The 13,106-nt window shown below is 51.8% G+C and overlaps 1 protein-coding gene across 5 annotated transcripts in view; it reads left to right on the top strand.

Annotated features, from left to right (window-relative positions):
• The window catches only part of NBEA (neurobeachin), a 514,531-nt gene that overhangs the window by 440,569 nt on the left and 60,856 nt on the right, over window positions 1-13,106 (top strand). The window lies entirely within an intron of this gene.

Below are 13,106 nucleotides of genomic sequence, written 5' to 3'. Positions count from 1 at the left end.
GTTCTTCTGGCAGTCCACAGTTCTGTCAGTATTCTTGGCCAGCACCATATCCAAAGGCACCAGTTCCACCTCACTCTTCCCAATTCATTGTCCAGCTTTTGTCAGTTTATGAAGTGACGATAGAAAATGCCATCACCTGAGTTCTCAAAGTGATAGCTTTGCATCTGAACATTTCTAAAAGGTCTCTCCCAGCACCTTGGCCCCAGGCAAGGAATCATTTGGCTTATTGACTGTCAATCCCATGGTGTGGAAAACTTGATCCCATGGGCGTTGACTGATGATCCCATGGGCGTTGACTGTTGATCCCATGGGCGTTGACTGTCGATCCCATGGGCATTGACTGTCGATCCCATGGGCGTTGACTGTCGATCCCATGGGCGTTGACTGTCGATCCCATGGGCGTTGACTGTCGATCCCATGGGCGTTGACTGTCGATCTCATGGGCGTTGACTGTGGATCCCATGGGCGTTGACTGTGGATCCCATGGGCGTTGACTGTAGATCCCATGGGCATTGACTGTCGATCCCATGGGCGTTGACTGTGGATCCCATGGGCGTTGACTGTCGATCCCATGGGCGTTGACTGTCGATCCCATGGGCGTTGACTGTGGATCCAATGGGCGTTGACTGTGGATCCCATGGGCGTTGACTGTGGATCCCATGGGCATTGACTGTCGATCTCATGGGCGTTGACTGTCGATCCCATGGGCGTTGACTGTGGATCCCATGGGCGTTGACTGTCGATCCCATGGCGTTGACTGTCGATTCCATGGGCGTTGACTGTGGATCCCATGGGCGTTGACTGTGGATCCCATGGGCGTTGACTGTGGATCCCATGGGCGTTGACTGTCGATCCATGGGCGTTGACTGTCGATCCCATGGGCGTTGACTGTCGATCCCATGGGCGTTGACTGTCGATCCCATGGGCGTTGGCTGTCGATCCCATGGGCGTTGGCTGTCGATCCCATGGGCGTTGACTGTCGATCCCATGGGCGTTGACTGTCGATCCCATGGCGTTGACTGTCGATCCCATGGGCGTTGGAACCTGGGCAGCTGTAATCTTCCTTTGGCTCTCACCACGTTGTCTGCTGCCCAGTGGTGAGGACTCGGTGTTCTTTCCATCGGCAGCAGGGACTGTCTCACAGGGAACGAATGTGTGTGAGAGTAACTTCTCTGTCTTCTCCCATAAGATTCACTGTCCCGGAAGCCAGCTTCACTCCATCGGTGAGCCCGACCGACTCCTGGCAGTGGGTTTGGCTCACATGCCCTCTGAACTCTGATTAGAGAGGCGGGAACTGGTGGTGAAGATGAAGGACGCGGGGCCAGGCTCCCTGGGCTCGCACCCTAGTCCTACAGTTCTCTGGCTTCCCATGTCTTCATGTCTGTACCGTTAGAGAAACCAAACTCACTACAGAGCGGCCCTGTAGGGCAGTGGAGAACTTCCCGGTGGGTTTCCCACGCAGACAGCCGTCTTTGGGGACAGTAATAGGGGTGCTTCTAGGTTTGCTGTGATTCTTTGTTGAGTTGATTGGTGTAAGGAACTTAGGCCAGCGCCTGGCACATCACGTGTGCAGAGATATGATAAATGGCCACTTAACCCTCTGCTGTCCAGTCCAGCGCACGTGCAGCCATGGACGGAGCCCCCTGTGGGTCTGTCTGGAAGCTGACTCCCTTGTCTTTCTCCCCCGACTCTTTGTTCAGCACCGACACTTAGTCATTGCACTGAACACTCTCCATTGGCATCCACGTCATCATAAATTACAGGACTGCGTCCATGGGTTTGAATGACATGCGTCTGTCACCTGACTGGCTAGCATGGAGGTGTCATCTTTGAGTGTAAAAACAAAACCTAATTAAGTCACAGAGGATGAAAACTGGTAAAGTAGCTGTTTACCAAAATCTCCTCTATGTTTCATTTCACGTTAGTTACATAATCACACTGTATGACCCCCCCCCCCAAAAAAAAAAAACCAAAACCTCCACCCTGGACTCCCGGGCACCTCCTCTTTCTCTCACAGAGCAGCTGAAGGGTTTGTACTGCTGACCCTGTAGTTATCAACCTCACACCCCAAGAATCGAGTACAGATTCTGAGATGCACGATAATCTCAAATCAAACACCAAACTCCCTGCCAGCGAGTCTATGCCGACTCACAACACCCAGCAGGGCGGGCTAGACCGGCCCCTGGGGGTTCCTGAGACTGTGGCTCTTTACAGGGGTAGAAAGCCCCTCTTTCTCCTGCAGAGAAGCTGGTGGTTTTGAACTGCTGACCTTGTGACTCGCAACCCAGCAGATAACCACTGTGCCACTGGGCTCCAAACAGTGAACTCAGAGGACAGCCTCAGGCACCGATGCCGACCCCCAGCGACCCTGCAGGGTGGGTGGGTTCCTGAGACTGGGACTGCCTGGCCCGGTGGGCCTTGTGGGGCGGGACAAGTGCAGAGCGTGCCGGAGCGCCGGCCAGAGACCGAGCTGCACTCGCGGAGGCAGTGGGGAGGATGCTGGGCGCTGGTTGCTCCCTTTCCTTTTTTGATTTACTGTGGAGAGTGGCGCGCCCAGCGAGAACACCATTGCTCAGCTCAGCTCCTCAGAACCGTGAGGGGGTGCCCCAGTACCCCCCTCCCCACTGAGTGTGGTCTATCTTTTTACTTTCCCCACCTCCCACTTTCCCTCCCTGCCCCTCGTTGCCTCCCCAGCCACCCCCAGGTCTCAACAAGTCATCAACGTCTGCATCTTTGGGGGAGGGGGGAAAGCCAGTGTTCTTAGTCTTTTGTCGGCGTGTTGTTTTATGACAGTGGCCTCGTCCTGAATTTGTACGAGACTGACGACCTTTGCTGATCGTAGGGCTGGTGCTGTCGGACAGTGGCCTTGTTCTGAAAGGACTCCGTGCTCCCTGGAGGAGCCCTGTGGCATCCTGGCCATGACGCGTGGGGCTGCAACACCAGGGCAGCAGTTCGAACTCACCAACTGCTCTGTGGGAGAAAGGTGTGGCTCTCCACTCCTGCCCAGAGTCACCACCGTCTGGGAGCCCGCAGGGAAGCTCCGTACTGTCCCCACGCTGAGTCACCATGGACCCGATGGCCGGGAGCATCTGCATTTTCAAGGGTCTCCCATTGTGTGTGTGCCAGAGGGGACCTGCGGCTCCTCCAGGGACCGGCACGTTGCGGTCAGTGTGGGTGTGCAGACGTTACTCCTGTCTCCCATCCCTTGAAGTAAGGAGGTGGGTGCTTTGAAGCCGACAGGCGGCCGAATGTCTTTTCTTTCCTCTACTCAACATCCATCCAGCTCTCACCGAGTATCAAGGGTGGGACTAGGTGGAACTGGAGGACAATGGGGCTGTGGGCTCCCAGAAGGATCGGCGGCTCAGAGTCCTGAGAGTGGGGTGGGCCACCTAAGGCCCGAGAAAACAGCAGCAGCAGCCATCACCCCCTCCTCTTAAAAGAGCATCCCCCGGCCCACACACGGGGGTGAGTGCCTGCGATGTGTGACCAGGAGGGCCCTGAGGGACAGTGCTGTCAAACCCAGGTGGTGCGGGCGCCCGCGAGGCCCAGAGGGTCCCTGTCAGGTACAGCGCACGTGGTGGTAGTGGGCTCACCGTAGGGGGTCCGTGGTGGAATGTGTCCCAGTGAATAAATGAAAACTCACTGCCGTGGGGTCGACCCTGACTCCTCAGGGCCCAGTGGAGGGTTTCTGAGTTTGCGAGTCTCCCCAGGAGCAAACAGACAGCCTCGCCCCGCTTTTCCCCCAGGAAGGGTGTCCCCGAGTGAGGAAAGCTGGCGTAGGCCTGGCCCCCTGGCGTGAGTTCGGTGCAGAGCAAAGGTGAAGACTCAGGGAGGAGGCATGTCAGGGAGGCCCCAAGTGCGTGCTCCCACATCTGCACAGCATGGCTGCTCACTCACCCAGCGGAGGGCAAGCTGCCCAGCCGCTCAGAGGAGCACGGGCAGACTTGGTGCCAGGGTCACTCGGGGTCCTCAGAGAAAGGGGACCTATTTCCCGAGTAGCTGGAGACTCGGGGGGAGTAGAGCCCTCAGCGCAAGCGCTACTCTGCCCAGATCCTGAAAGACAGCGGCGGGCGCTGGGCCCCAGCTCTGACAGGCTCGCACCAGCAATTTGTCCTTTAGATCCCGCCGGACTAACATGATAGGGAGATGCCAGCGCAGGAAGCCTCCTGATGTGTTAATAAAAGGCCCCGGCCGCACCCCCATGCTTCGCTGAGCTCCTTAATGGGAACGTCGTACAAATGAGCTAGACACTCACCACCATCCTGCCCAAGAGCCAGTGATAAACAGGGCTTTAATGTATGAAAATACATCGCATTATCTGCCTAATGGGAGAGTGACACTCGCAGCGTGATGATGTAATTGGAAGGGAAGATGGGGACACCACAGTGGTCTTGTCCTGGAGACGGTGGCCGACAGCAGGTGAATGCCCCCTGAAACCAGCCTGCCCGCAGACTTCTGAATGGAGGCCGCCACTCTCCCCACATCCCATCCCTGACAGCGGGAGCCATTGTTTCTGGACAAGGCCAGGTGAGTCTTAGCCATGACTAATTCAGAACTATTGGAAGACAGGAAAGCTTTCTCCCAGAAATCCCAGAACACATTCCCCTTGATGCTGGCCACGTGGGTGGGACACACCACCTGGAGACAGGTGGGCAGTCGTGCTGAGCACAGCTACCTGCAGGTAGGACATTCCATCCCCCGTGGCCTCCATCAGTGAGACTTGGGGTGACTGTCCCTTCCCCTGATGGCATGGGAGCCTGTGGCCCATGCTGGTGCCCCATTGCCCACTGACACCCAGTGACTGCCCCCCTGCTGAGGTGGAGCCCAGCCTCTGCTCGTTCATGTGTAAATGGGATCTCCCTCCCATGAAACCGCACCCTCGGTCCTGGAATCTCATCACAAAGCCAAGTCTGCCACTATTGACAGGCTCGGACAGTGTCACACACACACCCATCCGCTGGGGCGGGGCTTGACTGGCAGATGGTGCACAGTCATTTCCTTAAATTATCTCGCCACTTAAAGAAGGGAAGTGGTGCTGCCCGCAGGCTTGGAGACAACCCAGCCAGTGTTGGCCCTCAGCTGCGGAGACCATCCGCTGTCATGTCCATCCTGCAAGGGGCCCGGCCTCCGAGTCACACCGGCAGGCTCACCTCAGGACCTTGGTGCAGTCCTGCGGCCAGTCCACGGGCCCCTCGTAAGTCAGCTCCATCCCCTGACTGTCACCTGCTTGACTGACGATCCACCTCTCACAGCAGAACGTGACCCCTGGCACAACTGCCAAGTGCATTAGCATGGACCCTGATGAACTAAACTCACCACAGCACGAATGTGTGAAGGGGCCACTTGGGTTATGTTGAAAACAAACCAACACTCCCTGCCAGCAAATCCATTCCGACTCACGGAACCCCCACAGGACAGGGTGGAACGGTCATTCTTTATGGAAATACAAAGCCTTATCTTTATCCTGAGGAGTGGCTGGTGGTTTTGAACTGTTGACCTTGTGGTTTGGAGCCCAGTGCATTACCCACTCTGCCACCAGAGCTTCCTACTGCCAAATTCGACACGTGTTCTGGAACAGGTTGTATGATGTCATAGCATGTGACCAGCAGTTGGTTTCCCAGGTGTGTCCAAGACCCTGCAGAAGTGCTATGTGAAGGTATTATTTGGATCCTGCTATTAAACTCATTAAATCCTGATGCACAAGACCTCTTTGAAGTGCTCGAGAGCAGTGTCATCACTTTGGGGACTAAGGTGCACTTGGCCCAGGTGTTTTCAATCATCTCCTGTGCCTGTGAGAGTCTGGCCTTGAGCAGAGGAGAGTGCAGAAGAATGGGTGCATTTGAATCAGGGTGCTGGTGAAGACCGGTGAAAGCAGCCTGACCGCCAGGAGAATCAACAGATCTGCCCTGGAAGGAGGACAGCCCGAGGGCTCCGGAGAAGGAAGGATGGTGTGGTAGTTACATAATCAATTTGAGCTCATTTGAGAGGATTACGAGTGAAGGTGGAGTCTGGACTGTCAATCAAGATATAACCAATGAGGCCACTGCATGGGCATGGCCTGAGAATTCTGGGAACTCCTGATTTTCCTCCTTGGAGGTGGGAGACACTTTCTTTCTCTGCTCACTTCCTGCAAGACATCCCTGTGAAGAAGCCACGTGGACCTACCCTGATGCAGCCCTGAGAGCTGGAGGAGCCACATGGAGACCCCTGCCAGCGCTGAGATGCTTACACCGCCACTGGATCCACAAGACTTCCCACCCACTGGCCTGTGATCCTCCTGCATTCGGCGTCATTGCATGTGCTTCATGAGTCTGAAGAGGACTTTGTAGACTGATATCAGGCATAGGGCTAATGTTGGACTTAAGGATTTGATGTGGACTGGGCTGGGACGTTTTCTCAATATTCGATCACTGTCGTATATAAACCTCGTTCTTATTCATGTCTGAGTTTCTATGGCTTTGTTTCTCTAGTCTACCTGGGCTGACACAGATGGTGAGACTTCCTCTCCTGCATGTGGTCAGGAGAGACCCATCCCCGGGGAAGGGCTCATGCTTGGTCCAGCAGAGGACCAGCGAGGAAGGCGTCAAGGAGATGGATGGACAGTGGCTGTCAGCGCGGGCTCAAGCATGACCACAGTTGTGGGGATGACACCGGACCGGGCATTCTCTTAGGCAGGAGCTCACTGAGTCAGCCAGTTGGACGGCACCTACGGACAGCAGGACCCTAGGCTCACCAGGGCCCTGTTGATGCTGCTGGTCAGCATCAGAGAGAGACGAGGCTGTCTGCTCCCGTGAACACGTGTGCTCAGCAACCCTCCCTGCACTCACTGTAAGCAGAATCCACCCGATTCTGTAGCATCTGCCTCCAAACCTTGTCAGTGAATGAAAACTTGTAAGCATCTTTCTGGTGGGTTCACAGTGCTGCCCTGTGGTTAGCAGCCCAACAAGTAACCACTGTGCCACCAGAGCGCCGTGGACGGGGGAGCCAGAGTGCGAGCGCCACCTCCTGTGCTCAGTCTGCACACACGCCCACAACACGCATAAACCACGCACACCACACATTCACCCCACATGTGCCATGCGCATAGCACACCCACACCCCACACATAAATACCACACATACACCACACACAAACACCACACGTATACACCCCACGTATACCATGTGTACACACCACACACAGCGCGGCCTTTCCTTGAGCTGAAACCCAGTGCTGAACCGTTCCAGGTTGTCCTGATGAACAGCGGTCCCTGCCTCAAAGATAACTTGTAGAGACATGTTTATGAAGCCTGAAACAGGACAAAGACGAATCCTTCACATGAGGGAGGCCATCATCACGAGACCATGACAGCCCAGTGGTTGGCAGGACCAGCCACTGACGTGGGGCAAGGAGAGCCGAGAGGACCACCGCAGAGTCAGCATGGCAGCAGGTCAGACAAGGGGGGACCGCTACTGGGACACGCTCGTGCTGAGATGGACAAGCTTGTGGACCGCACCAGGCCCTCCAGCCAAGGCCGTCGGATGTGACTCATGATCATGTGACCCGTCACCCACATTTCACCCAGAGCATACCCAGGCACACCTGGGGTCAGTCTCCAACCCACCTGCCTGAGGACAGAGCTGCCACAGTGGCAGCCGTGGTCAGCGGGGCCCAGCTAGGGGCCTTGCCCCTAGGGGTGAGGGGTCTCGCTAGGAGTCTCTGTGGGTCTGTGCCATCCAGTGGAGTCCACCTCACAGAAGCCCCAGAGGACAAAGTGGACCTGCACCTGGGAGTTTCCAAGACTACATTTCAATCACGTCAAGTAGAATGTACAATTGCTACCACAATCAGTTTCCAAACATTCTTTTTCTACACGGACTCCTTGGCATCGCCTCCATTTTACACCCCCCCCGCCACTGTACTCTCCCCGCTTATTCTACTTGCTGTCCCTCTAGGTTCATCTAGGTTCCGAAACATGGGACAGCATGGAACACAGCTTCCAGAGGGTGACCTCCATTGGCATTACACCTCTGAGATACACTCTCCTACGAACAAACAAAGACCCAACAAACAATCCAAACCAAAAATACGGGGCATTTTGGAAACCAGATCAGATGTAGGCCTCACCACAGCGGGCCATCTGACACAGCTTTAACTGTTCAGGTCCGATTTCTGCCTTTGACCTTCTGTACGTCTCTCTCTCAAACACTGTAGAGACCGCTTTCCTCCCATCCCCCCATTTCAGCTACTGGGAGCTCCCCTGGGGCCTGTGTCCTAGGAAGTTCCACCAATGGATCTCGGGCTCCCACTGTCACCCATCGCCTTCTGTACCCTGGATTCTCACACTCAGGCTCTGATTCTGATCCCTCCTTTGGCTTCCGATTATATGGATTCCAACCCTTTAGTGACTGATGGTGTGCTTCTTCCACGTGGACTTAGTTGGCATTCGCTTGTTTGAAGTCAAGCCTTTACGACCCCAGTTGCTATGTTATCTGACAGCCGGGCACCATCTAAATGCTTCGCCACATAGCCCATGACTACCACTCAGCACACAGCATCCTCCCCGCTCCCCTGTCCATTTGACCCCAGCTGCCAGCAGGTGCCTTCCGGCCAAGTGACCTACACTACAAGACCCTGGAGCGGATGATGTGTGGTTCATTGGCACGGATCTGGCTCTTGACCGGCTCTCTGGACCCCAGCCAGAAGACTGGATCCCCTGCAAGCATGAGCCCACGCCTGATCTGCGTGAGGTCCCCCGAAGAAGGAGGCGGCCATGACAGAGGGATGAGACTTACTGATGGGAAGGGCAGCACAGGAGAGGAGAGGGGGAGGGTCATGTTTGGGAAAACATAGGTGCATGTCTGTTGAGGGGAGGGGAGGGAGGGCTGACTTCCAGGTAGGGGGAGGAGAGACTGAGGATGCTCTGGGGGACAGACAGTAGGTGGGGAGGGTCCTTAGCGATGTGCAGCAGGTGGGCAGAATTGACCTAGGGTGTCTGGGGGTGTCTCAGAAACTCAGACCGGGGCACTGAATCCTGGATCTCCAGGGCACACAGCATGCTCCAGAGGCTGCATTGGCGAGACCCCAGGTGGGAACTCCACGGGGTGACCTGGCCTCCACCCCAGACACACTTAGAGCCTGAGGGCTATTTATACTGTTCCGTAGTTTTCTTTGTACAAGTCTTTTGGCTTTTTTGGTTAAGTTTATTGCTGGGTATCTCAGCTTTTGCATGGCTATTGTGAATGGTACTGATTCCTTGACTTCTTTTTTTTACTGTGCTCCCATCGCTGGTATAGAAGGAGCCAGGTGATTTCTGCTTGTTGATCTCTTATCCTGCTACCCTACTAAACTCCTCTGTTGTTTCCAGCAATCCTATTGTGGACCCTTAGGATCCTCAGTATGTAAAATCGTATCGTCTGCAAATAGCGAAAGTTTCACTTTTTCTCTATCCAGTCGTACACCCTTGATATCTTGCCGTTGTCTCAGGCGCTGGCTAGGACTTGCATGTTGAAGAGATGGAGGGACAAGGGTGTCCTTAGAGATTCTCTTGTTCACTGGAAATGTTTTCAGCGTTTCCCATTGAGTGTCATACTGGCTACTGGTTTTCTATCTATGACTCTTGTTGTGTTGAGGAGTTTCCTTCTAATCCTTGTTTTTGAGAGTCTTTATTAGGGATGGTGTCGGATGCTAGCAAGTGCTTTTCTGCATCAATTGATAGGATCGTGTGGTGCTGGTCCTTCTTCTTGTTGATGTGGTGGATTACGTTAATTGTTTTTTCGAACCATCCCTACATCCATGGTATGAATCCCACGTGGTTGTGAGGTATTATTTTTTGATGAGTTGATTCTATTGACCAAGATTTTTTGAGGATTTTTACGTATGTGTTCATGACAGATATCAGCCTGCAATCCTCTCTCTGTGTGGGGTCTTTGCCTGGTTTCAGTATCAGGGTTGTGCTGGCTTCGTAGAAGGAGTTTGGGAGTTTCCTGGCCCTTGTGTCTGGAAGAGTTTCTGTAGGATTGGTGTGAACTCTGCTCTGAATGCTCGGTAGAATTAGCCTGTGAAGCCATCTGGACTGGGATTTTTTTTTAGTGGGGAGTTTCTTGGCGACCTTGTCTATTCTTTTGCTTCGGGTCTGTTCAAGTTATTAATGTTCATAAGCATTAACTTGGGGAGAGAGTGATTTTCCAAGTACTTGTCCAGGTCATACAAATTATTGAATTTGTTGGAATGCAGGCTTTTGTAGTACTGCATAACTAATCTTTTTTGTTTCCTGAGGGTCTGTGGTGGCTTCCCGTCTTATCCCTCGTTCTAGAGGCTGAGGTCTGCTCCTTCTCTTCCTTTGTTAGCTCTGCCAGTGGTTTGTGGATTCGATTGACCATTTCAAAGGGCCAACATTGTGCTTTGTTGGTTTCCCCATTGTTCTTCTGTTTGCCAGTTCATTTATCTCTGTTCTAATTTTTATGATTTCTGTTGCCGTTGGAAAGATTTTGCGGTTGACTCTGCTCTAACTGCTAGAGATGCTGTGTTTCGGTACTGGCCATCATCCTCTCCTCTTTTTTCACGGCTGCATGTGCCTCTGATAACAGCCTTTGCTGCATGCCACGGATTTGGGTGTTATATGGTCGTTCTCAGTGGTTTCTAGGAGCTTCCAAATTTCCTCTCTAATGTGGGCTTGTGCCCATTCCTTTTGAGAAGTGTGTTGTTGAGTCTCTGAGTGTTTGTCTTTGCTTTCTGTTCTTTCTGTTGTTGATGTCCAGCTTTACGGTGCTGTGGTCACAGAGATGGTTTGAATGATTTTCTCATGCTTGCCTTGTGTCCCAGCATGTGATCTGTTTTCGAATATGGCCCCGTGCATTGGAGAAGAATGTGTATTTTTTTGCTGTTTGTTGGAGAGCTCTGAAAACGTCTAATAGGTAGAGTCGTTCGATTGTGTTGGGCAGTTCTTCAGCTTCTTTACTGAGTTTCTTACCTGTTGATCTATCTTTCTCTTAGAGTGGTGTCTTGAAACCACCTACTATAATTGTTGATCTGCTGGTTTTTCTCTTCATCTCTGAGGATTTGGTTGATGAATTTCGAGGGCCTTCCGTTGGGCACATATGTGGTTTTTATGTTTATGGGTTTTTGGTCTATTGATCCCTGAGCAGTATGTTATGTCCATTCTTAGCTCTCCATTATCTTGTGTAACTTGAGGTCTGTTTTGTCAGAGATTAGTATTGCCACCCCTGCTGGTTTTTTTAATTGCCAGTCATTTGGTAAGTTTTTCTGCCATCCTTTGACTCTCAAGTCTATTTTTGTCCGTGAGTTTGAGATTTGAAGGCCTCAGACCAATGAACTGCTGTTGTCAAATCCACCCTGCTACTCATTGTCTTGTAACAGGTGTGTCTAACCCATTAACATTCAGTATAATTAACAGTCATCTTGTACTGTGCTTGATATTTTCCTTTCTTCCCCCTTTATAGGGTGAGAGAGAGAGAGAGAGAGAGAGAAGAGGGTCTTCTTGTCTTCGTTTCTCCAATGGATTTGCAATGTTTGGGGTTCTGTTTACAGTGTGTTGGTTTCTGGGTGGTGTCGCGCCTTGTGGTGGTCTCATGTTAGTGCCGCGGTTGTTGGTTTTTTGCCCATAAAGAACTGGAAAGTGTTTTTTGAAATGCTGGCTTTGTTTTCACGAATTTTGTAAATGTTCCCTTATTTGAAGAAACTTTTATTTCTCCCTCAAATTGGATGGAGAGCTTTACTGGAGAAAGGATTCTTGGGTTGCAGTTCTTCTCTGTCAACTACTGCAACACGTTGCCTCGATTTCTTCTGCATGGTCTCTGCAGAGAGGTCTGAGCGTATTCTCATCTGTCTGCCTTTCTATGAGACTGCTTTCTTCTCTCTGGCTGCTCTCGTGAGTCTCGTCTTTTCCTTGAAATTGGATAGTTGGACTTCTCTATGCGTTGATGTGGGTTTTTTTTTTGGGGGGGGCGTAAATCTAATTGGTGTTCTCTTTGTTTCCTGAGTGTTTATCATCTCCTCCTTTGTGATATTGGGGACATTTTCTTCCAAGAATTTTACAGCCTCTTCTTTCTCCCGAGGAGTGGCTGGTGGCTTTGATCTGCTGTCCTTGTGGCGACAGTCTGGAAGCCCTGCACGAGGCCACCACGAGGCAGCATCAGTGGCAGCAGATTTTATTTTGCCTGACTTTGCTTGGATGTTGGAAATTTGTGGTTATTTTTCTGTAAATTCCCTATTTATATATTTGTTCATTTGTTGCATGGGATTGTTCATTAGTGTCTCGTTGATTTGTAAGAGCTTTTTGTCTCGTTTTTAGGAAGCTGGCTCTTTATGAATTGTGAATCTCTTTTCCCCTTGGATTTCGTTGTTTACACTTTTCCTGTGTTATCTAATGTTCCACAGGACGTAGCATAATTCACAGCATTCATCATCTATTACAACAGTTTTTAAGCACCTCAAAAGAGCCAGGCCCTAGATTGGTGCTGGGAACACAGAGATGAATAAAACCCAGAGCAATCCTGTAAATGAGTGGTCTGCCTCGAGTCTAATAGGACAGGATGGTGACGTGTCCAGACATTGCTGCAGTGAGTCGGGGGGGGGGGGGAAACGACAGAGCTACAGTGAATTATATGGGCGTGAAGGACTGTAGTAGGTTGGGGGGGGTTAGAGAGAGCTGTGGTGAGTCAGATGGGGGCATAGAGCTGCAGTGTGTTACATGGGGGGGTCACACAGAGCTGCGGTGAGTCAGATGGGGACACAGAGCCCTGCTCTCAGGGTGCTTCCTGCCATTGCCAGAGCAGAGTCAGCTCAGGTGCGACTACAGGTGAGGGTTCTCAAGTTGAGGAATTTTGCTTCTATTTTATTGAGTATTTTTTATCAAGAATATGGGGTAAATTTAATCATAGGTCTTTTTTTGCATCAGTTTATATAATCATATTGCTCTTACCCCTTGTTTTGATTATGTGGTAAATTGCATTGATTGGTTTTTCTAATGTTAAACCATCGCTGTATATCTGGTATGACTCCCACTTGAATGTGATGTATTATTATTATTTTGGATTATTTGTAGAATTCTCTTGGCCAAATTTTTATTGAAATTTTTGGTGTCTGTATTCATCAGATACTGGTC

This window comes from Tenrec ecaudatus, chromosome 11, assembly GCF_050624435.1.
Source record: "Tenrec ecaudatus isolate mTenEca1 chromosome 11, mTenEca1.hap1, whole genome shotgun sequence".
Taxonomy (NCBI): domain Eukaryota; kingdom Metazoa; phylum Chordata; class Mammalia; order Afrosoricida; family Tenrecidae; genus Tenrec; species Tenrec ecaudatus.
Note: the sequence above shows the minus strand (reverse complement) of the source record. Positions and strands in the feature narration are given on the sequence as shown.